Source organism: Lissotriton vulgaris, chromosome 6 (assembly GCF_964263255.1).
Source record: "Lissotriton vulgaris chromosome 6, aLisVul1.2, whole genome shotgun sequence".
Classification (NCBI taxonomy): Eukaryota; Metazoa; Chordata; class Amphibia; order Caudata; family Salamandridae; genus Lissotriton; species Lissotriton vulgaris.
In genome coordinates this window covers 1,921,545,451-1,921,570,060 of record NC_141694.1, presented here as the reverse complement: position 1 = coordinate 1,921,570,060, position 24,610 = coordinate 1,921,545,451, and positions in this window count along the sequence as shown.

The following is a 24,610-nucleotide window of genomic DNA, read 5'->3' as shown; positions in this document are numbered from 1 at the left end:
GGTGTCTTCTATGTTTCAAAAAGATGAAGAAAAGAAAGACGCTTTTGTTTTGGCTGAGAAATTATTAGAGCGCCTACTTGGCGATGAACATCTCAAAATGATTCACTCAGAACAGCATTACATTTGTGCTACTATTCTGGATCCACGCTACAAAAAGGCGCTGGCAGGCCAAGCATTCTTTCCTTTTGATGATGAACATGTTACAAAGTACAAACGTTGGCTAGCCTTGTCAGCCATGAGGTTTGAAAGAGAACGGCAGGAAATTGAAGGAAAAGGCAGTACATCAGCATCAGCAGGCCATCCCCAGTCAAAACAATCCACTTCTGCACCTGTGGCTGTTGCACAAGTGACCTCTCAGTCATTAAAGACACCGGCAACCGGATCATCTGCACCAGACAAAACAGTAACATTGGGTGAAGAAGAGGATTGGCTAACTTTCCTTGGGTTTGGTTCTCAAAAGGTCCCAGCAAAAAGTAAGCAAAGTGGAGGAACCTTGGAGAACCTTGAGTCGATGGTGCAGGACTATCTGAATGACTCAACAGAGGTCTATGTTAATGCTGACCCATTGGCGTATTGGCATGGGAAAAAAGAATTGTGGACACAGCTCTCCAACCTGGCTATAAACTACTTGTCTTGCCCACTCGCAAGTGTGTCTTCTGAGCATGTTTTCAGTGCTGCTGGTGGCATTGTAACTTCCAAACGGAGCCGCCTCTCGCCCAAAAATGTGGAGAGGTTAACAATGATCAAGATGAATCAGCACCTCATACCACCAGATTACAAAGTAAGAGAACACACGCCGGATGAAGACGAGGAGGACAGCAACGTAGGTGAGGGAATTTCTTCTCTGTTAGGTGACACTGACCTACTCCTGCCTGAATTCGCAGAGTATGAGGACGAACTCTTATTCTTATTCCCTGACACGAGCCCTGAAAATGAGCCAATAAATCAATAACTTTCTTTTTCGTCCTTTTTCACTTTTATTCCTGTGTGTCTGTCTTTCTTTGTTTTGCACAGTTAATATAATTAAAACTTTAATCACCTAATCAAAAAAACAAGCCCATCAGCAGAACTGTCTTCACTTGTTTGCTTATTGATTTGAAGGTACCGCAGTCTGCATTCCTCAGGTTCACAAGTTCACAAGAACATGCTCCTCCATCCTCCTCCTCCAGACTCCTATTTCCCTCAAAGCAGATGGCTGGATTACGCCCAATGAAGAAAGACTCTGCACTTGTGGGGGTGATCTACTTCTTTGCGGGGGAGTTGGCGGGTCTTGGGGCCATTGCTGGGAAGCTCTAATACCGGATAAAAGTGGTTTGAACCAAATCGGAGGCGAACATTTTTTTGCGTTTTTGCTGACTTGCTTGCCTTTGAGGTGCTCTTCGGGGGGTTCCGGGTGTTCGTGGGTGACTTTTGGGGTCTGGGAGCACTGCTGGGACAGTCTAATTTTGACTGCATTTGCTTTTCAGGAAATCAGTGGTGGAAAACGGGAGTTATGACCTAGCTGCACAGCGCGTTTGGACCGAAGGCCGATAAATATTGTAAGTATGAGATTTTCCAATTTGGCTGTTTGGGGGTGTTGTGCTTTTTTTGCGGGTGGGTTGGTGGGTCTTGGGGCATTGCTGGGAAGGTCTAATACCGGATAGAAATGGTTTGGACAAAATCCATGCTGATTTGTTTTTGCTGTTTCTGACATTTTGCTCAATGTAGCGTTTTCAGGGGCCTGTTTGGGGGGCTTCCTGGTGTTTGTGGGTGGGTTTCGGGGTCTGGGAGCACTGCTGGGTATGAATACTTTTGATTGCAAGAGGTTTGAAGCAAATCCATGGTAGCAGAGGGTAGTTAGGGCCTAGCTGCAGAGCGCGCGCGGAGTGATTTTGGAAATTGCCATGAAAATGAAATGACTAAGTCCCCATTTTTGTACTTTTGCTTTTTGGCTGTTTGGGGGTCTTCTAATAGTTTTCGCCTGGGTTGACGGCTCTGGGGCAATTGCTGGGAAGCTCCAATACCGGATAAAAGTGGTTTGGACCAAATCGGAGGCAACATTTGTTTTGCGTTTTTGCTGACTTGCTTGCCTTTGAGGTGCTCTTGGGGGGGGTTGCGGGTGTTTGTGGGTGAGTTTTGGGGTCTGGGAGCACTGCTGGGACAGTCTAGTTTTGATTGCATTTGCTTTTCAGGAAATCCGTGGTGGAAAACGGGAGTTATGACCTAGCTGCACAGCTCTTTGGACCGAAGGCTGATAAATATTGTAAGTATGAGATTTTCCTTTTTGGCTGTTTGGGGGTGTTGTGCTTTTTTGCGGGTGGGTTGGCGGGTCTTGAGGCATTGCTGGGAACGTCTAATACCGGATAGAAGTGGTTTGGACAAAATCCATGCTGAATTTTTTTTTGCTATTTCTGACATTTTGCTCAATGTAGCGTTTACGGGGGCCTGTTTGGGGGCTTCCTTGTGTTTTGGGTGGGTTTCGGGGTCTGGGAGCACTGCTGGGTATGGATACTTTTGATTGCAAGAGGTTTGAAGCAAATCCATGGTGGCAGAGGGGAGTTAGGGCCTAGCTGCAGAGCGCGCGCAAAGTGATTTTAGAAATTGCCATGAAAATGAAATGACTAAGTCCCCATTTTTGTACTTTTGCTTTTTGACTGTTTGGGGGTCTTCTACTAGTTTTCCCCTGGGTTGATGGCTCTGGGGCCATTGCTGGGAAGCTCTAATACCGGATAAAAGTGGTTTGGACCGAATCGGAGGCAAAAATTTGTTTGCATTTTTGCTGACTTGCTTGCCTTTGAGGTACTCTTTGGGGGGTTCCGGGTGTTTTGGGGTGAGTTTTGGGGTCTTGGAGCACTGCTGGGACAGTCTAATTTTGATTGCATTTGCTTTTCAGGAAATCCGTGGTGGAAAACGGGAGTTATGACCTAGCTGGACAGCGCGTTTGGACTGAAGCCCAATAAATATTGTAAGTATGAGATTTTCCTTTTTGGCTGTTTGGGGGTTATGTGATTTTTGGCGGGTGGGTTGGCGGGTCTTGGGGCATTGCTGGAAAGGTCTAATACCGGATAGAAGTGGTTTGCACAAAATCCATGCTGACATTTTTTTTTGCTATTTCCGACATTTTGCTCAATGTAGTGTTTTCGGGGGCCTGTTTGGGAGGCTTCCTGGTGTTTGTGGGTGGGTTTCGGGGTCTGGGAGCACTGCTGCGTATGGATACTTTTGATTGCAAGAGATTTGAAGCAAATCCATGGTGGCAGAGGGGAGTTAGGGCCTATCTGCAGAGCGCGTGCGGAGTCATTTTGGAAATTGCCATGAAAATGACTAAGTCCCCATTTTTGTACTTTTGCTTTTTGGCTGTTTGGGGGTCTTCTACTAGTTTTCGCCTGGGTTGACGGCTCTGGGGCCATTGCTGGGAAGCTCCAATACCGGATAAAAGTGGTTTGGACCAAATCGGAGGCAAAGTTTTTTTTGCGCTTTTGCTGACTTGCTTGACTTTGAGGTGCTCTTTGGGGGGTTTCTGGGTGTTTCTGGGTGAGTTTTAGGGCCTGGGAGCACTGCTGGGACAGTCTAATTTTGATTGCATTTGCTTTTCAGGAAATCCGTGGTGGAAAACGGGAGTTATGACCTAGCTGCACAGTGCGTTTGGACCGAAGGCCGATAAATATTGTAAGTATGAGATTTTCCTTTTTGGCTGTTTGGGGGTGTTGTGCTTTTTTGCGTGTGGGTTGGCGGGTCTTGGGGCATTGCTGGGAACGTCTAATACCGGATAGAAGTGGTTTGGTCAAAATCCATGCTGAATTTTTTTTGCTATTTCTGACATTTTGCTCAATGTAGCGTTTACGAGGGGCCTGTTTGGGGGGCTTCCTTGTGTTTTTGGGTGGGTTGTAGGGTCTGGGAGCACTGCTGGGTATGGATACTTTTGATTGCAAGAGGTTTGAAGCAAATCCATGGTGGCAGAGGGGCGTTAGGGCCTAGCTGCAGAGCGCGCGCGGAGTGATTTTGGAAATTGCCATGAAAATGAAATGACTATGTCCACATTTTTGTACTTTTGCTTTTTGGCTGTTTGGGGGTCTTCTACTAGTTTTCGCCTGGGTTGACGGCTCTGGGGCCATTGCTGGGAAGCTCCAATACCGGATAAAAGTGGTTTGGACCAAATCGGAGGCAAAATGTTTTTGCGTTTTTGCTGACTTGCTTGCCATTGAGGTGCTCTTTGGGGGGGTTCCGGGTGTTTGTGGGTGAGTTTTGGGGTCTGGGAGCACTGCTGGGACAGTCTAAATTTGATTGCATTTGCTTTTCAGGAAATCCGTGGTGGAAAACGGGAGTTATGACCTAGCTGCACAGCATGTTTGGACCGAAGGCCTTTTGTCACTTTTTGTAACTTAGGGTTCGTTAGGGTTAGCCCTAGCAGCAGGATTGCATGTGTTTCGGGGTGTTCTAGATTTTTGCAACTGAGTTCTGGGGTCTTAGAGCACTCGTGGGAACGTGTACTTTTGGTTGCAAGTGATTTGAAGAAAATCCATGGTGGGAAAGGGGGGATTTGGCATAGTTAAAGAAAGCGTTTGCCACTTTTCTTAACTTAGGGCTCGTTAGGGTTAGCAGTATTTGTATTGCATGTTTTTGGGTGGGGGGCTGTTTGTGGGGGGGTTTGCGAGTCTTGGAGCGATGCTGGGTATGGATACTTTTGCTTGCTTGCAAGTGGTTTGAATACAATCCACAGTGGGTGAGGGGGTATTTGGGCCTACTTTTACTTTCAAAGTACGTTTTGTCACCAGTTTTCTACTAGCCCTCGTTTTTTGAGATATGATTGGGGGTCTTCCACATTTTTGAGACTGGCTTTAGTAAGGGTCTGGGTGGGAGCACTGCTGGGAAGGTCTAATTTTGTTCTAAAACACAGTTTACAGTACACCTAGCTTGAGGGGAAAGATCCGCTAAATTAATTTGCCCATACTTATTTATCCTTCGAAAGGAGACTCAGACAGAGTACGCACTTTCAAAAATATTGTACTGTCTATTAGGAAACTCAAAGTGTGACTTTTTGCACTACACAGCGTACATACCTTATATTTATTTATCAGTGGTTTTCTAATATCACTTCCTGTTTTTCCATCAATAATTACAGGCCGGGTTTCCGTCTGTGCAAAGGGAAAAAAAGGATGAAGTCAGGCTTCACATTAGCGAGCCGCAATTTAACATCCGCCAGGCAGGCAGTGGACAGGGTGTCTTCTGGTCACCAACATTGATGGACGAAGCGTCAGCTGGAATGGAGGAGTGCTGCTAATAAGAGGAATGGTTTGATGCGTGCAACTTACTTACCAAATTCAACAGGACAACTACAACAACATACAGATACAGTATCCATTGTTTTCTTCTATGAGTGTGACTGCATTTCTTGGATCTCTCTCTGCTTCTAAATTGATCCCTACAGCCATTCTATAGGTTTTACTTCGGCTATTTTTTAAACCTAATTTAATGTAAGAAGTGTTTCTCTGAGTGCAGAGATAGGCAAGTGAAAACGCTGTAGCCCTGTACTGTCGCATTCTGTCATTCACGGTTGTCGAAAGTACTACTTACTTTTCAGTAACAATGCATGCTGTAGTGCATGCACTTCCTTTATGTCACTTAAAAGATTTATGGTTAGCTTTGTACCCAAAGATTTCTTTATCTTCAATTATTGTTTGTCCATGCTGTGCTTTTTTTTTTCTTCTCTCAACAAAACCTACCCAAAAAGAAACCCCCATTCCCATCCATTTTCCAAACCCTAACCCTCTTCCCCCGGGCTGTGTGGTTTTGATTGATGTGTGACTAAATGACATCAATAATTCCACACACTTGCTGGGGAGGATAAGGTCATAGCAACAGGCTGGTGAAGGAATCCGAGGATATATTCTAGACTTACTCAGCTTCAGTACTATTTCTTGAAGTAGTAGCGAATGTCAAAGAAATTCAACGCAAGTACTAGTTATACTTTCAATACTTGACCATTTGTTAGGCTACATTGTGGCACTGTTCTAGTGTACTGTCACCTGCTATATTCTCTATCGTACCGTTGTAATGCTACAGTAAGGACAAACCAGGTTTCATTTTCTTTTTTTCCATAGGCATGCAACTGCCACAGTGTCACACCACTAGTACCACCGCAATGAGGACTTTTCATCCTCCCAGGATTGCCAACCTTAATCGGCATTTCCCAGCCCTGGGCCTAGCCCTACTTTCAAACACAAATTACAGATAAGATAAGCGTTTGGTGGGAGGTAGTATAATGGAGTATTAGGAGAGACGAGAGATTGACGGTAGTACTACTAAAGTCCTAGGACTCTTGAATTCACTTACTCTGTGAGAGGCACTTATTGTTGAAAACATTTAGCCATTTACACTTAAAGGAAGAAAATGACACAGACTTAAGTTTCAGGAAAACAAACTTACTGTTAAACCCCCACCCACCAGAATCAAAAGCAGTAAAAAACAGGTATGCTTAGATAAAGTTTCAAAAAGTATATTTGTGTAGCCCTAACAAAATAATCTCCCGCAAGACCCTCCCTAACACCAACGATTGTCTTTCAAAGTCCCAATTCCCACCCCCCAAAAGTCTCTAAAAAAGGGGCAAGGGACACTACGGCAGGGTGCTGTTCACTTTAGCGGCCAGGGCATCATAATCCTTGCGGAGAGTGGCATGGTCGGAGCGGAGGCCCTTCACCAAGGTCTTATATGTTAGGACCTCCTGCTCCAGGTAGGACACTCTGAGGCATAAGCGGTGCTGGCGTGCCTTGCAACTCCTGTGGGGGGCAGCTGCTGTCTTTGCTGCTCGGCGGTGGAGGTTGGCTTTGGTAGCCCGGCTCCGTACCGCTGGAGCACTGCGCTGGCTGGCAGCCCGTGGGGGCATGGAGGAGGATGCAACTGTCCCAGTGGATATTGTACCAGTAGACTGCGTGTCCTCCTCCTCCAGGGCCACCAGCCGCCGATATTCGGGACAGTGGCATCCAGCCTCCGTTGCCGGGCCATTCGAGCCCGCTCCTTCCTTGTTGGTTTTGTTGATTTGGAAGGAGAAACTATATGAAGAAAGAAAGACATAATCTGTAACCAATGCTCCTTAAGATTAACACAAAATGATTGAGCAGAAAGGTGTGTCACAGTACAACTAGCAACTTGAAAGCACAGTAAATAACTATTGAGGCCAGCCAGTATCTATCTAACCTCCCACTTCTTCATCCTTGCTCTAACATTTGTGGGAGTTTAAGGAACAAATTGTACGAGCACTATGGACTTCCATTACAGTCGACTATGACAGTACACCAGTCTTATTCTTCTTCTTCTCTCTTGTTTAGGAAAATTAGTACGTTATCTTATGCAAGCCGGCATAATGCCAGCGCAGTGAACTTGCACCCGAGAAAAACAGACGCACACCATGATGAGTGAGACAGACTTGCGTTACTGTACCGGTCCAGTACATGCAGGTGGTGAAGCTCTTACTTTTCTATTACGGGTGCCACTGAGAATACTCTGTTAAAAGGGCTACTGCTTAATTAATTTAACTTTCACCCTACAGTGCAAATGAGTACTAGAAAAGGAAAATGAAGAAGCTAAATAATCTGATTATCTATCACTTCACATGGGATGTATTTGATTACATATGGGATGACTTTAGGTGCTTTGCATTTTATTTAGTGAACAGTGATACACCCACACATAAATGACGTACTACCACTAAACTAAACTTATTAAGAGAGGTAGGGAGTGTCCACCGTAATAACCGGATATATGTTGTGCTTGCAGTTGCAATACAAACTACTGCTACTATTCATGGTAGTATTTGGACAAAATTACAACTTCTTTTCCTTGCCTTTCCTACACTGGAACGGACGTGCGAGTGCGTTGTTACATGCTCTTCAAAGTAACACTTAATTCATCCAGTGACCGTCTACTCTCTCTAGATACACATATGCTATCTAAGAGTCAGATAGTACCATGATCCAGGCATCCATCCATTCAAAGTATATGCACACATACAGTTTCTGTTTCACCTACCCAGGCTGTTCTCCTTCCACCCATCCTTGCTTCATCATTCACCCAGACATGCACCATACGATATTCTTTCCTTCCCAGCCACCTCGGGGACCAAGCGAACACATATCATTCTTCTTTGCCAGTCATCATTAAATTTCTCGTCCTTCCACACTTACTTACACCCTTCTCTCGCTTTTCGTTCATCCCATCCATCAAGTTCATCTCAGATCTGATTGGGATTCTTCTCGCCAAAAACTTCACAGCTAAGTCGAAGTACATTTAGAGGAGGCTACTACCTGGTTGATTTATAATACACCTTTGCAGAAAGCACACTCTGCAGTCTTCAATCTTAATAAGTAAGGAATATATAGCTTACCTCTGCCCGCCACCACCGTGTGAACCCTGACAGGCACATTGGTGTCGCCCGGCACTTGCATCGCCGCCTCCTCCCCAGAAGTGTTCTCCTCATCCAGCACCACTAACTCCGCGCTGGCCCCGCCACCAGATGTTCCACCTACAAAGTACATTTAAGAATGTTAGAATACACCACTCACTACTATATAATATTTGGTCTAGGAATAAAGAAATGTGAAAAAAACAGAAAACACCACTAACTACTATATTTTATTTGGTCTAGGAATAAAGAAATGTGAAAAAAACAGAAAACAATGTAATAATTTGTGACTGTCCACTCTAAAGTAAAAATTGCCCTTTTTCCAGGGAAGGCTGTTGTCTTGCTGCACTTTTTGGCACAACTGATGAATGGTTGCTTTTTATTTTTAACACGCACCACTTTTTCTCCTAACAGACAGAAGCTTGACTTCTAAGAACACAAGCAAGATCAAGTTCAAACCAGGTGAGAGCTCGGCTCGACCAAAAGAAATGTGTTCAATTAATCGTCAGCACTAAGCACTTTTCCATTTTCAGTTAAACGTTTAGTTTTATGACAAAATTGATTTTAATGAATGTGTTTACTTTTAATAAAGCTTTTAAACTTAAATAGACTCTGTGGTTTTTGGTCCTCCAGACTAGAGTGGCTGAGCTAAAGGTTTTGCAATTTTTGCAAGCATGAGTCCGTGCCTCTGACACTTCTTGACTCTGACTCCGTACTCTTGTCCTGCGTTGGATAATAATCATCATTGGGGATCAATCATCTGTGACTTTGGGAGCTAAATGACTCTGCCACACTATCTAGTCAGTAAGGAGATTGGGGTTCAACTACAAAGTCAGTTATCACTGAGGTATGTGGAAAGTAAGCATGGGCGGAAAATCCATTACGCTCGCGGATTTTGCGGATTTTCGGTAAATTCGCAATCCGCGAGATTCGCGAATTCCCAGCAAAATCTGCAAATTCGCGAACAGCGGATTTTATGGTTTGCTTTCACTGTTCGCGTGAGTTCGCGGCTTCCCAGTTCCACTTCGCGCCCCGCGAATAAGCGCTAAATTGCAGAAATACGATCTTAGCAAAACTGAAACTACTTACCAGGTTCAAAAGTTCAAGCTCATCATTAGTAGCCATTTCCTGTAGTGCTTCCTGAGGGGCCCCTCCAGAGTTCAGTTGCCTACTTGCAACTATTATGTGACCCTGCTCTGACCCTCAGAATAGTTACACAAAGGTCCTGAATTACAGCTAAGGCAGACAAGCAGGAGCCAGGCTGGAAGTTCAAATCCAGTGACACATTATTCAGCCCCTAATTCATTATTGTCAGTTGGGGCAGGGCAGGTGTTGTAACTAATTTTGCAACAATGAAAGCACTTAGCAAGTGCAAAAGATCACTAATCAGGAAGCACTAAGGAAGCAGGTGCCAGCTAAAAAAATATTCTGTGATACATTAATCAGCCCCAAATTAATTCAGGTCACTTGAGGCAGGGAAGGTGTGCTTTGCTTTGCCACAATAATGTACACTGGACAACCAGAGGGTGCTGTGATGAAACAGAGGGTGGCATGGGTGGGCCAGAGGGTGGCATGAGTAGTCAGAGAGTGGCAGTGGTGACAGAGAGTGGCAGTGATTTTTTTTATTTTTTTTTATTTTTTTTTAAATATATTTTTATTGCAGAGTTAGAAACAAGACCACATCTTAAGCCAATCAGTACACATTCAGCATCACAATCTTAAAAGTTACAGATATATCGTACACAGCCATTTGGCCCACATCCCGGAGGCTGGGCGGCGCTGCAGGATTACCCTTCTCAGTAAGATTCTTCCGTGTACTCTTTTCCCAGGTATTCGATCAGCATCACTTTTTAGTATCTGCTTTTACCCCCCCTAAACCCCCCCATGCAACAACTAGCGAACTCAGAATTTTCAGGGAGAAACTGTCAACAGCTCATACCTCGTCCAACACACTTCCGACCAAGTCGCTCCCGAGTCCCCCTCCCGGGCCTCCCCAGTATCACTGTCAGAACGCCTGCCTGCTATCCTGGAAGCCCCAGTTCCCTGGGTCCAACCCACATGCTATCCTCCTATTCTATTCCGGGCCACTAAGTCGAGCTACCCTCCTCAAAACGCCCCCCCCAAACTACTGCTGCTGCTGCTAATGCGGGCTGTCCAAATCCGTGATATCTCAGAGGCTCGCCTTCCACCAGGAGTCGTTCGCAATCGCTATAAGTGCATGGAAGCCGCATGGATCATCACTCCTCCTCGACATCCCCCACCATGTAATCACGCAACGCTTGCACCACCATCTCCCAAGCTCTTGCCATGTCCAAACAGCTCTCCTTGCCAAGTCTAGTAGCCTGCCCCATTCTAATGATGCTTTCACAGCCCGCCCACTTCAACAGCTCATTCGTCCATCTCCTCACTGAAGGGCCTTCTCTAGACTTCCAGTGCCAGGTTAACTCTCTTTGTGCCAAAATAAGTCCCAAATCAATAAATTTACTTGTGATTCTCGTCTTTTTTGTATGCGGGAACCAGAGCAGGAGGCATGCCGCCATATCAAAGTCCACCTCCCTATCCGTTACCGCATTCAAGAGCACCCCCACTTCCGGCCAGTACGTCCCCAGTGTCGGACACCCCCACAACATGTGATCCAAGTCAACCTCGGGCGCCAAGCATCGTGGGCACACGGCGTCAAGCACCTGGAAGTACCGTTTTATCCTCTCCGGAGTCAAGTACGCCCTATGTAGTATAAAGAAATGCACCAGCTGAAACTGTGCGTTCCTCGTGCCCTTCCACGTCCGCCGCAGGACCTGACTCCAGACCGTGTCCGGAATGGGCCTGCCTATGCTATCCTCCCATCGCGACTTCAAGGCCAGCAGTGGAGCTAGGCCCTCGTTCAACATTCTCATGTGGAGACACGTCACCGCTTTAACAGTGCCCGCTGCCATCACCACATATTGGCATGCCATGGTCACTTCCGGCTCGGTAAGCCCTACACCCCAATGTTTTTGCAGCGCCGCCACCACTGCCGCGTGCAATAGAAAGGTACCGTCCAGCAAGCCAAACTGCTCCCGAAGCACTCGATAGGGAACCAATGCTCCATCAATGTACAGGTCCCCCACCATCTGTAGACCCAATTCCTCCCATTCTAGAAGCCTGGACCAGTCACCCCCATGCGGCAGCACGGTCAACATCCCCAGCGGTATCTCCGGTGCATACGGCGGACCTTCCTCGCGCTTTTCAGACTCCGTTGCCAGCACATTCTAAGCGTCCTTTCCTCCACCGTAAGCTCCCTCGAATCGAGTTTCTGTTGCATAATTATATAAGAAAGGATGTACCTCGGAATACCAGCACCACGGTCACAATCAGAAACCCTGAACTCTCTAGCCACATTCTGCGTTAGGGTCTGCAGTTGCGCCGCCAAGTAATATAGCTCAAAATCGGGGACTGCCATTCCCCCTTCAATCTTAGGCCTGATCAGAGTTTCCAACGCCACCCTCCGCCGACCTTGGCCCCAAAGGAAGCCAGTCACCAACATCTTCAGTTCCTTAAAGACCCGCTGTGGAATCCATACCGGCAGCGTTCGAAAGTAATAAAGCAGCCGGGGGAGTGCCACCATCTTCAACAGTGCTACTCGGCCCAGTACCGACAGAGGGAGAGAGGCCCAGAATGCCATGCAGCCCTTCAGCGCACGTATGCATCGCCCTACGTTCCCCTCCAGGAGATCAGCTTCCTCGTGATAAATGCGCACCCCGAGGTAGGTGAAGCCAGAAGGCTCCCATACTACCTCCCTTGCTAACGGGGGACAGGGCGTACCTGCCCGCAATGGGAATATACAGGTCTTAGTCCAATTCACCTTAAGGCCCGACAGCCGACCAAATCCAACCAGCATATCTACCGCTCCCTCCAGAGACCGTTCAGCGTCCGCTAAGTACAGCAGCAAGTCGTCAGCGTATAACGAGATATAATGCGACTCTGGCCCTTGCTTGATCCCTCCATACACTGTACCCATCCTCGCCTGCGCTGCCAGCGGTTCCATCGCCAATGCGAATAGCAGGGGGGACAACGAGCAGCCCTGTCTCGTCCCCCTACAAACTGGGTAGGCCGAAGATATCAGCGGGCCCAAGCGCACCCTTGCCCTAGCCGACGTGTAAAGGACCCTTGTCCAGCTCCGGAATCCCTCCCCAACTCCGAACTTCAGCAGTACCTCATCTAAATACTGCCATTCAAGGCTATCAAAGGCCTTTTCGACATCGACCGCTAGCACCACGGAGTCAAGAGCCGAAGATCCAGCACTATCCAAAATTCGGACCAGCCGTCGTATATTCATGGAGGTATTCCTAGTCGGGATAAACCCCGCTTGGTCCCTATGCACTGTGTGCGGCAGTAACCTAGTGGCCAGGATTCGACTCAAGATCTTATACTCCACTGTCAGCATCGATAAGGGCCTGTAAGATGTCACACTCAACGCATCTTTGCCTGGCTTCAATAGTGGCACCACTAGTGCCTCCCTCATTGACTCAGGCAGGCAACCCCGTTGCCTGGCCTCCGAGTACACCACCAATAGTTTCGGCGCTAGGATGTCAACAAATTTGGCATAGAACTCTATTGGCAAACCGTCCACTCCTGGGGTTTTATTTCGAGCCATCTGTTTAATAGCTACTCGCACCTCTGCTAGCATTATAGGACCTCCCAGTTCCTTAGCGTCCTCACTGTCCAGCACTGGCAGCGGGAGCAAGGCTAAGTGTTCGCCTATCTCATCCCTCCCCGCTTCCAGGTGGCATTCATACAGTCCCGTGTAATAGGACTGAAAGCACGCCAACACAGCTGATTGTGAGTAGACTACCTCCCCTCCTTCTGCTCTTATACTCATGATCGGGCACCCCCTAGGCTCAGGATCCTCAAGTTTGGCAAGTAGCGCGCCCACTTTATCACGTTCCTCATGCACCCTGATGTTATACAACTTATAGTCATAACACCGCAGCCGTTCAGTCTCAGTCGCCACCACTTCCTTGGCCTCTATCAATCTCTCCTGCAGATCCGGCCGTTCAGGCCTCTGACGTTCCAGGTCTCGCAACGCCACTTCTGCTTTCGCTAAATCATTCAGGACAGCCGCCCGCGCATTCGAGAACCTACCCATGCACACGCCCCTCACCACCACTTTCATCGCATCCCATTCTATTGATCGCGACGTTGCGGAGCCCTCATTCTCCGCAAAGTAGCGGTCAATACCCTGTTGAACGATGTCACTGAACACCAGATCTTCCAGTGCCTCCGGCCAAAGCCGCCACGATGGGACCGCCGACCTAGCCCGTTGCCACTGCACTGACACCAATAAGGGGTTATGATCCGAAATGGTCCTAGCCAGGTACTCAGTATGCGTCACCGTCGTTGCCAAAGTGCCACTACACAACACTGCATCCAATCTAACATGTAGGTTGTGTATTGCAGAAAAGTAGGAGTAATCCCTTATCTCAGGATGCTGTACCCTCCACACATCAAGCAGTCCCCACTTCTCCTGCCAATCCTTCCTATGAGCCGCCAGCCTGCACACTGGGGAGTCGACCAACGGCGGGTGTGACCTATCCAGTGCTACATCAGTGATCGAGTTAAAGTCGCCCCCTAATAAGACCGGGCCAGCCAAAAAGTGAGCCAGCGAACTTGTTAAGCCGTCAAAAAAACGGGCCTGATCAGAATTGGGGGCATACACACTACACAGGACCACCTCCCTCCCGTACAGTCGCCCCTCCACCGCTACATATCTACCCTCAGGATCAACCCGCTGTGACGTGACCTCGAACGGAATCCCTGCTCTCACCCAGATTAGGGCCCCTCTGGCAAATGCTGAATAGGTCGTGCCAAACACCTGACCCCGCCACCTCCTCTGCAAAGCTCCGCATTCTTTCTTAGTTAAATGAGTCTCTTGAAGCAGTGCTATCTGCACTCCCCGCCTCACCAGGTATGCATGCACCTTGTGGCGTTTCACCATCGTCTGAATTCCGCGGACATTCCATGTAATACATTTCACATTAGGTAACGACCCCATAGTTGGCATTTCTGTGCAGTTCCACCATCAAACAGTTGTACCCCGCATTGCAGCAGTTGCAACCCCCTTCCCAATCTCCCCCCAAAACACCCCAAACCCCACTCCCCAGGACAGGACCTAATAACCCAGCTTCAGCCCCGTTCCAAACCATAAAACCCACACACTCACACTAATCTGCGGTCGCCACCACAGAAGGCCTTAGGGGCCACAAGAGGGTGATAGAGCACCGAACCAGGGCCAGCAGAGCTCCCACCCCGCGCCCCCAGTCCCACCCTGCTTTCTCCGCCCCATACCTGACAGCAAACCAAAAGACCGGAGAGTCAGTCCTAACAGGCACCCCGGGGTCACTGGAGTCTTCGGAACGTCACTCATTAAACACTCCATCCAAAGTCTGTGGGGTAACCACCGGTCCCCCGGCGCTCCCCGTGTCCGAGTCATCGCCTCCAGATTTCCCTTCCTCCTCCTCCGAGGCCGATCCCCCCGACGTTCTCTCCTGCTGTGAACCTGTAATGGTTGCCGTTGCAGCCACAGCCCCTCTCCTGTCATCCGCCATCTGGGCCTCCCGCATGGCCCTCTGGAGTTTGTTCCGTGAGCGATTGCGCTGCGATTTCCTGATCCGGATCGGCTTCGGTCTCTCCCTTCCGCTTTTCTTCGTGCGGTCTGTTCCAGCCCGGTATAACTCCAGCCACGACCAAGCCTCGTCCGGAGTTTGGAAGAAGTGTGTCCTGCCATCGAGGATAACCCTCAGTTTAGCAGGGAAGAGTAAGGAGTACTGAATCCCCTCTTCCCTCAGCTCTTTTTTAACTGACAGAAAGGATGCCCTGTTCTTCTGCACTTCTTGTGTGTAATCCGGAAAGATCGTGACCTTGCTATTGTCCACCTGAAAGGGGCCCTGAGTCCGTGCCCTCTGTATCAAAAGGTCGCGGTCCTTGTAATGCAGCAGTTTCACTACCATCGGTCGGGGAGGTCGGCCCTCCAGGGGCGGCTTGGCCGGGACCCTGTGCGCTCTTTCCAGGGAGAAGAAAGGAGAAAGCCCCTCCGGCGCCACCACCGTTTTGAACCAGTCCTCCATGTATGCCACTGCGTCGTCTTTCTCGATCCTTTCCGGAAGGCCCACCACCCGCACGTTGCTCCTCCTGTTATGACTTTCCGTATCCTCCGCCCGTCGTTCCAGAATCGCCAAACGGCCCATAATGTCTGTCAGCTTGTGTTCCGCCGTCACCACAGCTGGTTTCAGGTCCAGGAGTAACTGTTCATGGTCCTTCACCCTATCCGAGAGCTTGGCGTGGTCAGCTCTCAGCAGGCCCAACCCCGTGGCAACCTGCGCGATATCATGGTGCAGCGTCTCCTTCGTCGTGGTAATCGCAGCCAGGATAGCATCAAGACGCAAGTTCAGCCGCTGTTCTGGCGTAGTGTCTTCCTGTGGGGCCCGGTCACCGCCAATTTGAGTTAAGGTGGATGCATCGCCTTGCCCAGGCGGTGTGTTGAGAACCCCGCCCGTGGCAGCCATCTTGAGCACAATATATTCTCCTCCTGGACCTCTGCCTATGGCCACGCTGTCAACAGCTCTCCTGACAGTCACACCACCCGCCTCCCCGTTCCAGGGAAGATAGCGGCCAAGTGCACCAGGGCTCCCCACACCTCGGCAGAGTTATTTCCTGCTCCTTCCCTATGTTATCTGTGTCCCCAGAACACACCTTCAGGCTCCGACCGTCGCCAGCAGTACACAGTCTTAAGCCACCACCAGGGCTCCGGGCCACCTCTCAATCCCAGCCGCCCAGGCCAGTAGCGTCCCCCCAGGCAAGGAGGCGGGCACCCCCAGGGGCCCATCGCATCGGGTGTCCGGCCCAGGGCACCGCAGCAGGCCAGCAGTGCAGCCTCAGTCCTTGCTCCACGTGTGCCCCACCTCCGCCACTCCGCAGTCGCTGTAGTCCAGACGGGCGGCCCCCGCTAAAACAACAAGCCCCCGCTGTCCTGAGCTGAATGCAGGGCGCCCCCCTTTGCCAGGAGCTCACTGTCGGTGCCTCGCCTCCCGTATGTCAGGATCTCCAACTGTGCATGCCCCTGCCCCTCCGGCCCTGCAGCTCCAGAATCCGCCGCTCGCCTTCAACAGCTGTTTCGCAGGCGGCCAGGTCCGCTCTCTTGTGCAGCCCCCCCCTGGGGCGTCCCAGTCCAGCACTCCGATTGCGCGCCCGCTGCCCGCTGCAGGCGCCGCTGTCCCAGGTCCGCCCGCTCCGCACCAACCTCCAGGATGGGGAGCGGGAGGGGGAGGGGGGTCCGTGAGGGGGCCGCACTCACCGCGATCCGGGGGACGGCGTCTTCAGCCCCCCGCTCAGCACCAAATGTGCCCTCAGGGAGTTCTCCGCGCTCCTCGCTCCACTCGGCAGCCACCAGGATATCTGCTGCCAGCACCCTCCGTCTCCGATGCGCTCCGGAGCCTCACGTCGCCATCTTGCCTTTGTCCACGGCCGGGCACCTCCGTGGTCGGATCTCGGTCTCCGCTCGTCCTCCGAGGCCCCGTCAGCAATCAGACTCTCTGCACCGATTTAAATTCACCTCGGATGGTGAATTCGTGCCTCCAGGGGTTCCGCAGGCGGCAATACCAAGATATATTACGGGACTTGGTGCGGAGCTGCACGCTCACACGGCCATCCCGGTCGGCCCCAGAGAGTGGCAGTGATGAAGAAGAGTGTCCCAAACAGGCTGGACACGTAGAAACAACAAGTTCGCAAAACTTGCGACCCGACAGGTAAGTTCGCGTTTGCGAAATTGTACAAAACCCTCGCGAACTGGCAGAAACCCGCGCGAACACAAAAAAAAAATCAGCAAATTCGCGAGAATTCGTGGATTTTGCGGATTGCGAGTTCGCAAATCCGCAAAATTCGCGAACGCGAGATTCGCAAAATTCGCCCATGCTTAGTGGAAAGTCTAACAGCGCCTATTATAATTGATAAGCTAAGCAATGCATTATTTAGTGTCCATAGTTCTGTTTGTGCAGATTTGTCCTTGCAACAGTAGTAGAATGGATTGTCCTCCTATCCAAACCAAAAGTAAAGTAGTATCCTATTCTTTCTTGGTGGTCATTCACCTTTTTATTGTTGGCAATTGTCAAAGCATAAACATTTAGAAGACTTGAAAAGACATTATGAACAATCCCAGAGGACTGCACTCAGTGCATAGAGCTATTGCTGACTAGAATGGGAGTCCAATGGAAATGCCAAATGTGCAATCTTAGTTAGCTACACAGACAGACTAATAGGAATAATCTAGTAATACCACAGGGAGTCAAAGTTGAGGCAGGATAAGAATTTAGATACAGTCTACAAGAAGATCAAAGACGATTTAGAAAAAATCGAATGAGGAACGCTAAGAAAAAATAGGTACTCTATAATAAAATTAAAACTTACCGGGGCCAGCAAAGGAGCCCTCGCCTGCCCGATCCTGGCCTGCATCCTGTTGAACAGCAGCCTCCTCCTCCTGTGTCCTCTTGCCCCTGGGGGGAGCTGATGTACAACATGAAAGAAAGAAAGACCAGAAAACATGGATGATATTTGTCAACCAAATCAAACATTTCAAAAGAACAATAACAAAATATTTTGGCGAAATAGCAAATAGATAACTATTCCACGGGATATATTGACCGATCTCATGTTGTCTACTACGTTATTAGTATTGCTTGATTTGCACGCGAAGTGACAGACAAAGTCCATCGTGATTGCAGATCAGCGACAACACTAAAAAGTTTCCTACTACATTAACCAGTCATTAAAATACTCAAACTATCAATCCACCACCACTATTTATTCTTATCGCCATGTGTATAAAGGAAGGATTGGACTTGAGTCTGTAGAGGCTGATTTAGAAGCCCCTTGCGGCTCTTTTGCTCCATTGTTGCGTGACTTTTGTGACGCAGCGGCAGAACAAAAGATATTTAATATTTAATATACGCCGCACCATGTGCGGCGTATATTAACAACGTGACGCATATGGGAGATGCATCACGTTGTAAAGCCCTGCGCCTTCAGGGGGCGTTCCGGCGCAAGGGAGGGAGTTCCTGTGCAGGAATGCATCCTAAAAGTGGCTGAGGGAAATCTACAAGATTTCAATCAGTCACTTTGAGGACAATGATGCGTGACTCCTTGAAGCAGACGTACGGCTTGACGCAGCATTGGGGAGATAGGGCACCCCAGAGCATTGCTGGAGCTGCGCCATCATTGCGACGCAACTCCAGCAATGCGCCTCCTTTACGGCACAGATGCATAACGCTTTGTTGACGTTTTGGGCCCATGGTGCGCCGCATTGTAAATACGGCGCACCATGGGTGGTGGTGGCATGGCGCTCAATTACTGGCGCATCCTGCTACTTTGCAGGGATGCGCCGGTAATTAAAAATCTGACCCTTAGTGTCTAGCATTACGCAGTTCTTCAAACTACACTCATACATAATTTCACAGGCCAATGAAATGAACACAAAATCGGAAACAAATAAGCATAGTAGCAACGCTACTGAGAAGGAGAGCAGTGCACCTGAAATGCACAGAAGATTTTGAAATATAATTTACCTACAATGTAATCAGCAGCAATAATGCTCTTGGTAAAAAACACAAATTTGCAATATAATAACACACAGAGCAGGAGAAAACAGAGTAGTAAAGAAATAGCTACTACTACTCACCATGCCCGGGGATCTCAAGGCCGAGCAGGTCGAGCAGATCGCGTTCCCGGTCCAGGAGATCCGTCCAATGGTGGGTGGCCAGGTTGTAGGTGCGCCGGACCCGAGAGTGTTGGTACATGGCCCAGCACACCTTCTCCCACCGCTTCCGGCGCTCCTGGATCCCGTACCCGCGAGCGATCTTGCCGCCTGCCATGATGGTCCTGGGGAGGCGGCGCTGAACATAAAAAATTAGTGCGGCCACCTCCTCCGGGCTGAAGATCTCCCGGGGTGCGACCTGCTCCCCCCTCAAACACCCGCACGGGAGCCGGGCATGGGGTGCGGGACCCTTTCCCTTCTCGGGATGCTTCCCGGCTCCCTTTACCATGGTCTGGGCAGAAAGGAAGCTAAATAATAAAGAAAATAGAATAGGGAAGAAGAAAAGAAAAGAGTTTAAAAAAGTAGTTTAAAATTAACCAAAAGTAGCAGAAAACACAAAAATATAGAGCTAGAAAAATAGAGGGATAGATAATAAGTAAAATAGATTTTAAAAAACTTCAAACAAGCAAAGAATGGCAGAGATTCAGAGAGGATACAGAAAGCATGCCCAGATCCATAGCAATGAATAAGAAACAAGATGGCCGCGCCCGTTCACGACCGCGTGGGTAAGTTCGCGTGAGATTTTCCTCGCGAACACACGCAAAATTGTACTGGCGAGCCGCACACTTTGCAAAATTACACATCGCGCCCGGAAACGGAAATACGTCAATCAAACAAGATGGCTGCGCCCGTGAACGACTGTGAGGGTAACTTCGCGCCGTTGCGCTACAAGCGGCTCGCTAAAATGCACAAAACCTTGCGAACTCACACGCCGCAAAAAACAAATCGCATATTCCACGAATTCGCGGCTTCCGAATTCGATATCGCGCAAGTTCGCGCCCCGCGAATCCCGCGAACTTGCAGAAAAATGAGTTTTGCAAATCTGAAAGCACTCAGCAGGTGCAAAAGTTCAAACTCATCATTAGTAACCATTCCCTGTAGTGGTTCCTGACCGGGGCCCCAAGAGTTCAGTTGCTAGTTGCAACAATTGTATGACCCTGCTCTGACCCTCACAGCAGGCTCATAGAATAGCTACAAGTAGGCCACAAAGGTTCTGGAATTTTTTTTTTTACTGCAACAGAAAGCAAATTACAGATAAGGAAGCAGGTGCCAGACTGGAATTTTAAAACAGTGACACATTAATAAATCAACCCCAAATTAATTCATGTCAGTTGAAGCAGGGCAGGTGTGCTTGCTTTTCCCCCCCATAATCTACAGTGATGATGAACCAGAAGGTGGCATTGATGTACCAGAGGGTGGCATGGGTGAAACAGAGGGTGGCAGTTGTGAAACAGAGGGTGCTGGGAACCTGTGATGATGAACCAGACGTAGAAACAACATAGTCGCGACCGTTGCGAGCCGACAAGTACGTTCGCAAATGCGAACTGGTACAAAACCCTTGCGAACTGGCAGAAACCCTTGCGAACACAAAAAAAAATTGCGGATTTTGTGGATTGCGAGTTCGCAAATACGCAAATTCGCGAACGCCAGATTCGCGAAATTCGCCCATGTTTAGTGTTTGTTTAAGGCAGCGTTTGTATATTTATACCTGAAAGATGCCGGGTTTGACGTAAGGTTGGATATAAGACATCAATAAAGATGTCACTAAGAACTGGCCGTTCTTACAGTGCTTCACAGGAGTTCTAGCACGAAATCAAAATAAAAGCTAACGGGGATTTCCCAGGTTGCTGGAGGTTTGGTATGTTGAAAGAACTTGTTGTGCTTTCTAGGAATCTAAGGAAGTAGCTTTTGCCGTGCTTTGGACTGCAAGGGCGATTTACTGAAGTATGGATCTGATTCTTATGCCATTATATGGATATTATCGATTATAGCCGTGTAAGGGCATAAAATGGTAATATTGATTCTGGTTCCTAGATAAACACACAACAACACCTCTGCACTGGTACAGGCAAACGGTGCACACCTCTGCACTGGTACGGCCACCCGGTGCACACCTCTGAACTGGTACGGGCACCCGGTGCACACCTCTGCACTGGTACGGCCAGAGCGTGCACATCTCTGCACTGGCACGGGCACTGGTACACACCTCTGCTCTGATACGGGCACCGGTGCACACCTCTAGATTAGTATGTGCACAGCATGTACACCTCTACACTAGTACAGGCACCAGGTGCACACCTCTGTACTGGTATGGGTGCACACCTCTGTACTGGTACAGGCACCGGGTGCATGTCTGTGCACTGGTACAGCTCCTGGTACACACCTCTGCACTGGTACGGGCACCCTGTGCACATCTCTGCACTGGTACGGGCACCGAGTGCACACCTCTACACTAGTAAGGGGCACCGGGTGCACATCTCTACACTGGTATAGGCACCAGGTGCACACCTCTGCACTAGTACGGGCACTGGGTACACGCTTTCACACTGGTACAGGCACCGGGTGCATACCTTTGCACTAGTATGGGTACCGGGTGCATTCCCTTGCACTATCAATCAATCAAGACATTTATAGAGCGCACTACTTACCCGTAGGGTCTCAAGGCGCTTAGGGGGGGGGGGTGCCGTTAGTGCTCGAACAGCCAGGTCTTGAGCTTCTTCCTGATGGAGAGGTGGTCTTGGGTCAGGCGCAGGTCGGTCGGGAGGGAGTTCCAGGTCTTGGCGGCCAGGTAGGAGAAGGACCTTCCTCCTGTTGTCGCTCTACAGATGCGTGGGACGGCGGCGAGGGCGTGGCTGGCTGATCGGAGGTGGCGTTTGGGAGCGTAGAAGTTGATTCGGTTGTTGAGGTAGCTCGGGCCTTGATCGTGTAGGGCTTTGTGTGCGTGGGTGAGGAGACAAAAGGTGATTCTTTTGTTGACGGGGAGCCAATGCAGGTCTCTCAGGTGTCCGGAGATGTGGCTGTGTCGTGGGACGTCGAGAATGAGTCTGGCTGAGGCGTTCTGGATCCGGTGAAGTCTCTTCTGGAGCTTGGTGGTGGTTCCGGCGTAGAGGGCGTTGCCGTAGTCCAGTCGGCTGGTGACGAGGGCCTGGGTGACGGTCTTCCTGGTCTCCGTGGGGATCCACCAGAAGATCTTCCGCAGCATGCGCAGGATGTTGAAGCGCGCCGAGGAGACAACGTTGACTTGTCTGGTCATGGAGAGGGAGGAGTCCAGGATGAAGCCCAGGTTGCGTGCGTGGTTCGTCGGTTTGGGTGTGGTGCCCAGGGCGGGGGGCCAACAGGAGTCGTCCCAGGGGGTGGGCGTGGAGCCCAGGATGAGGACCTCCGTCTTGTCTGAGTTCAGTTTCAGGCGGCTGGTCGTCATCCACTCGGCTACCTCCTTCATCCCTTCGTGCAGGTTGGCTCTGGCGGCGGCGGGGTCGTTGGTCAGGGAGAGGATCAGCTGGGTGTCGTCGGCGTAGGAGATTATGTTGAGGTTGTGTTGGCGTGCGATGGCCGCGAGGGGGCTCATGTAGACATTGAAGAGGGTAGGGCTCAGCGAGGATCCTTGAGGGACGCGGCAGATGACTTCGGTGGCCTCTGACTTGTACGGTGGTAGGCGGACTCTCTGTGTTCTTCCGTCGAGGAAGGAGACGATCCATTCCAGTGCCTTCTCCTGGATTCCGACGTTGCTGAGGCGTTGCACTAGGGTGCGGTGGCAGACAGTGTCGAAGGCCGCGGAGAGGTCTAGGAGGATGAGGGCCGCTGTTTCTCCGTTGTCCATCAGGGCTCGGATGTCGTCGGTGGCGGCGATGAGGGCGGTCTCGGTGCTGTGGTTGGCTCGGAAGACGGACTGCGAGGGGTCGAGGGATCCGTTCGTCTCGAGGAAGGCGGCCAGCTGTTTGTTGATGGTCTTCTCAATGACTTTGGCTGGAAACGGGAGTAGCAAGATTGGGCGGTAATTCTTGAGTTCGGTGGGGTCTGCTGTAGGTTTCTTGAGAAGAGCGCTGAGTTCGGCGTGCTTCCAGCTCTCGGGGAAGGTGGCGGTGCCGAAGGAGGTGTTGATAATGTCCCGCAGGTGGGGTGCGATGACAGCGTCAGCCTTGTTGAAGACGTGGTGAGGGCAGGGGTCGGTCGGAGATCCGGAGTGGACGGAGTTCATCATGCGGACGGTGTCTTTGGTGCTGATCGGAGTCCAGGCTCGGAGGGTGGTGGTGGGCGGCGTTGCTGTGGTCGTGGCGTGCGTCGGTTGGGTGCTGAAGCTGTTGTGTATGTCCGCGATCTTGTTGTGGAAGTAGGAGGCGAGGGAGTTGCAGAGGTCTTGCAAAGGATGATGTCGTTGTTTCCGGCGTTGGGGTTGGAGAGCTCTTTCACGATGTTGAAGAGTTCCTTGCAGTTGTGTGCGTTGTTGTCCAGCTGGTCCTTGAATGCAGTTTTCTTGGCGGCGCGGATCAGTTGGTGGTGCTTCCGGGTGGCGAGTTTGAGGGTGGTCATGTTGTCCGGTGTAGGTTCCTTTCTCCAGACTTTCTCGAGGGCTCGGCAGTTCTTCTTGGAGCTCTTGAGTTCGTCGGTGAACCATGGGGCTTTCTTGCTGCCGGGGGCTGCTGGGCGGGGTCCTCAGAGGGGCGAGTTTGTCCGCGCAGTTGCTAATCCACTTCGTGAGGTTGTCGGCGGCCTGGCTGGGGTTTGCTGAGCTGGCAGGAGGGTGCTGACTCAGGGAAGCGGCGAGTTGGTTGGCTGTGATCTTGTTCCAGCTTCTACGGGCAACCTGTTGCTGGTGGTGGTGGATCGTCGTTCTTTTGAAGGTGAAGTGTACGCAGCTGTGGTCCATCCAGTGGAGTTCTGTGGCGTGGCTGAAGGTGATGTCTTTGCTGGATGAGAAGACGGCGTCGAGTGTGTGTCCGGCGAGGTGGGTGGGGGTGTTCACCAGTTGCTTGAGTCCAAGGTTGGCGAGGTTGTCGAGCAGGGTGCTGGTGTTGCGGTCGTTGTTGTTCTCCAGGAGGAAGTTGAGGTCCCCCAGGAGGATGTAGTCAGCGGAGGGGAGGGCATGCGGGCTGACGAAGCCGGCGATGTCCTCGCTGAATTGAGTGCGTGGTCCCGGGGGTCGGTAGATCAGGGTGCCTCTGAGGGTGGTCTTCGGGTCGGTGTGGATCTGGAAATGCAGGTGTTCGGCGGTGGTTAGGGTGTTGTCGGTGCTAGTCGTGATTCGGATGGTGTTCCTGTGGATGATGGCGATGCCTCCTCCCATCTGGTTGGCGGTGCGGTCCCTCCGGGTGATCTTGTAGCCCTCTGGGATGGCGATGGCGATGTTGGGCGCTGAAGAGGCGTTCATCCAGGTCTCCGTGGTGAAGGCACTAGTACGGGCACCGGGTGCACACCAGTGTATGGGTCTGCTGAGGAAGTTAAGTGCCCATCTGTGAACTTCCGCGTCTGTAAATAGAGATGCCGTCAGTGCTCCTAACATTTTCCACAGTTGATGGGTCATAGGAGCACCTCTACAATGCTCTTAACCGCAGCTAACATATTAATTAACCTACCAAAGCATGAGGCTGTTTGCTGAATGCACTGAGAGACTTTCC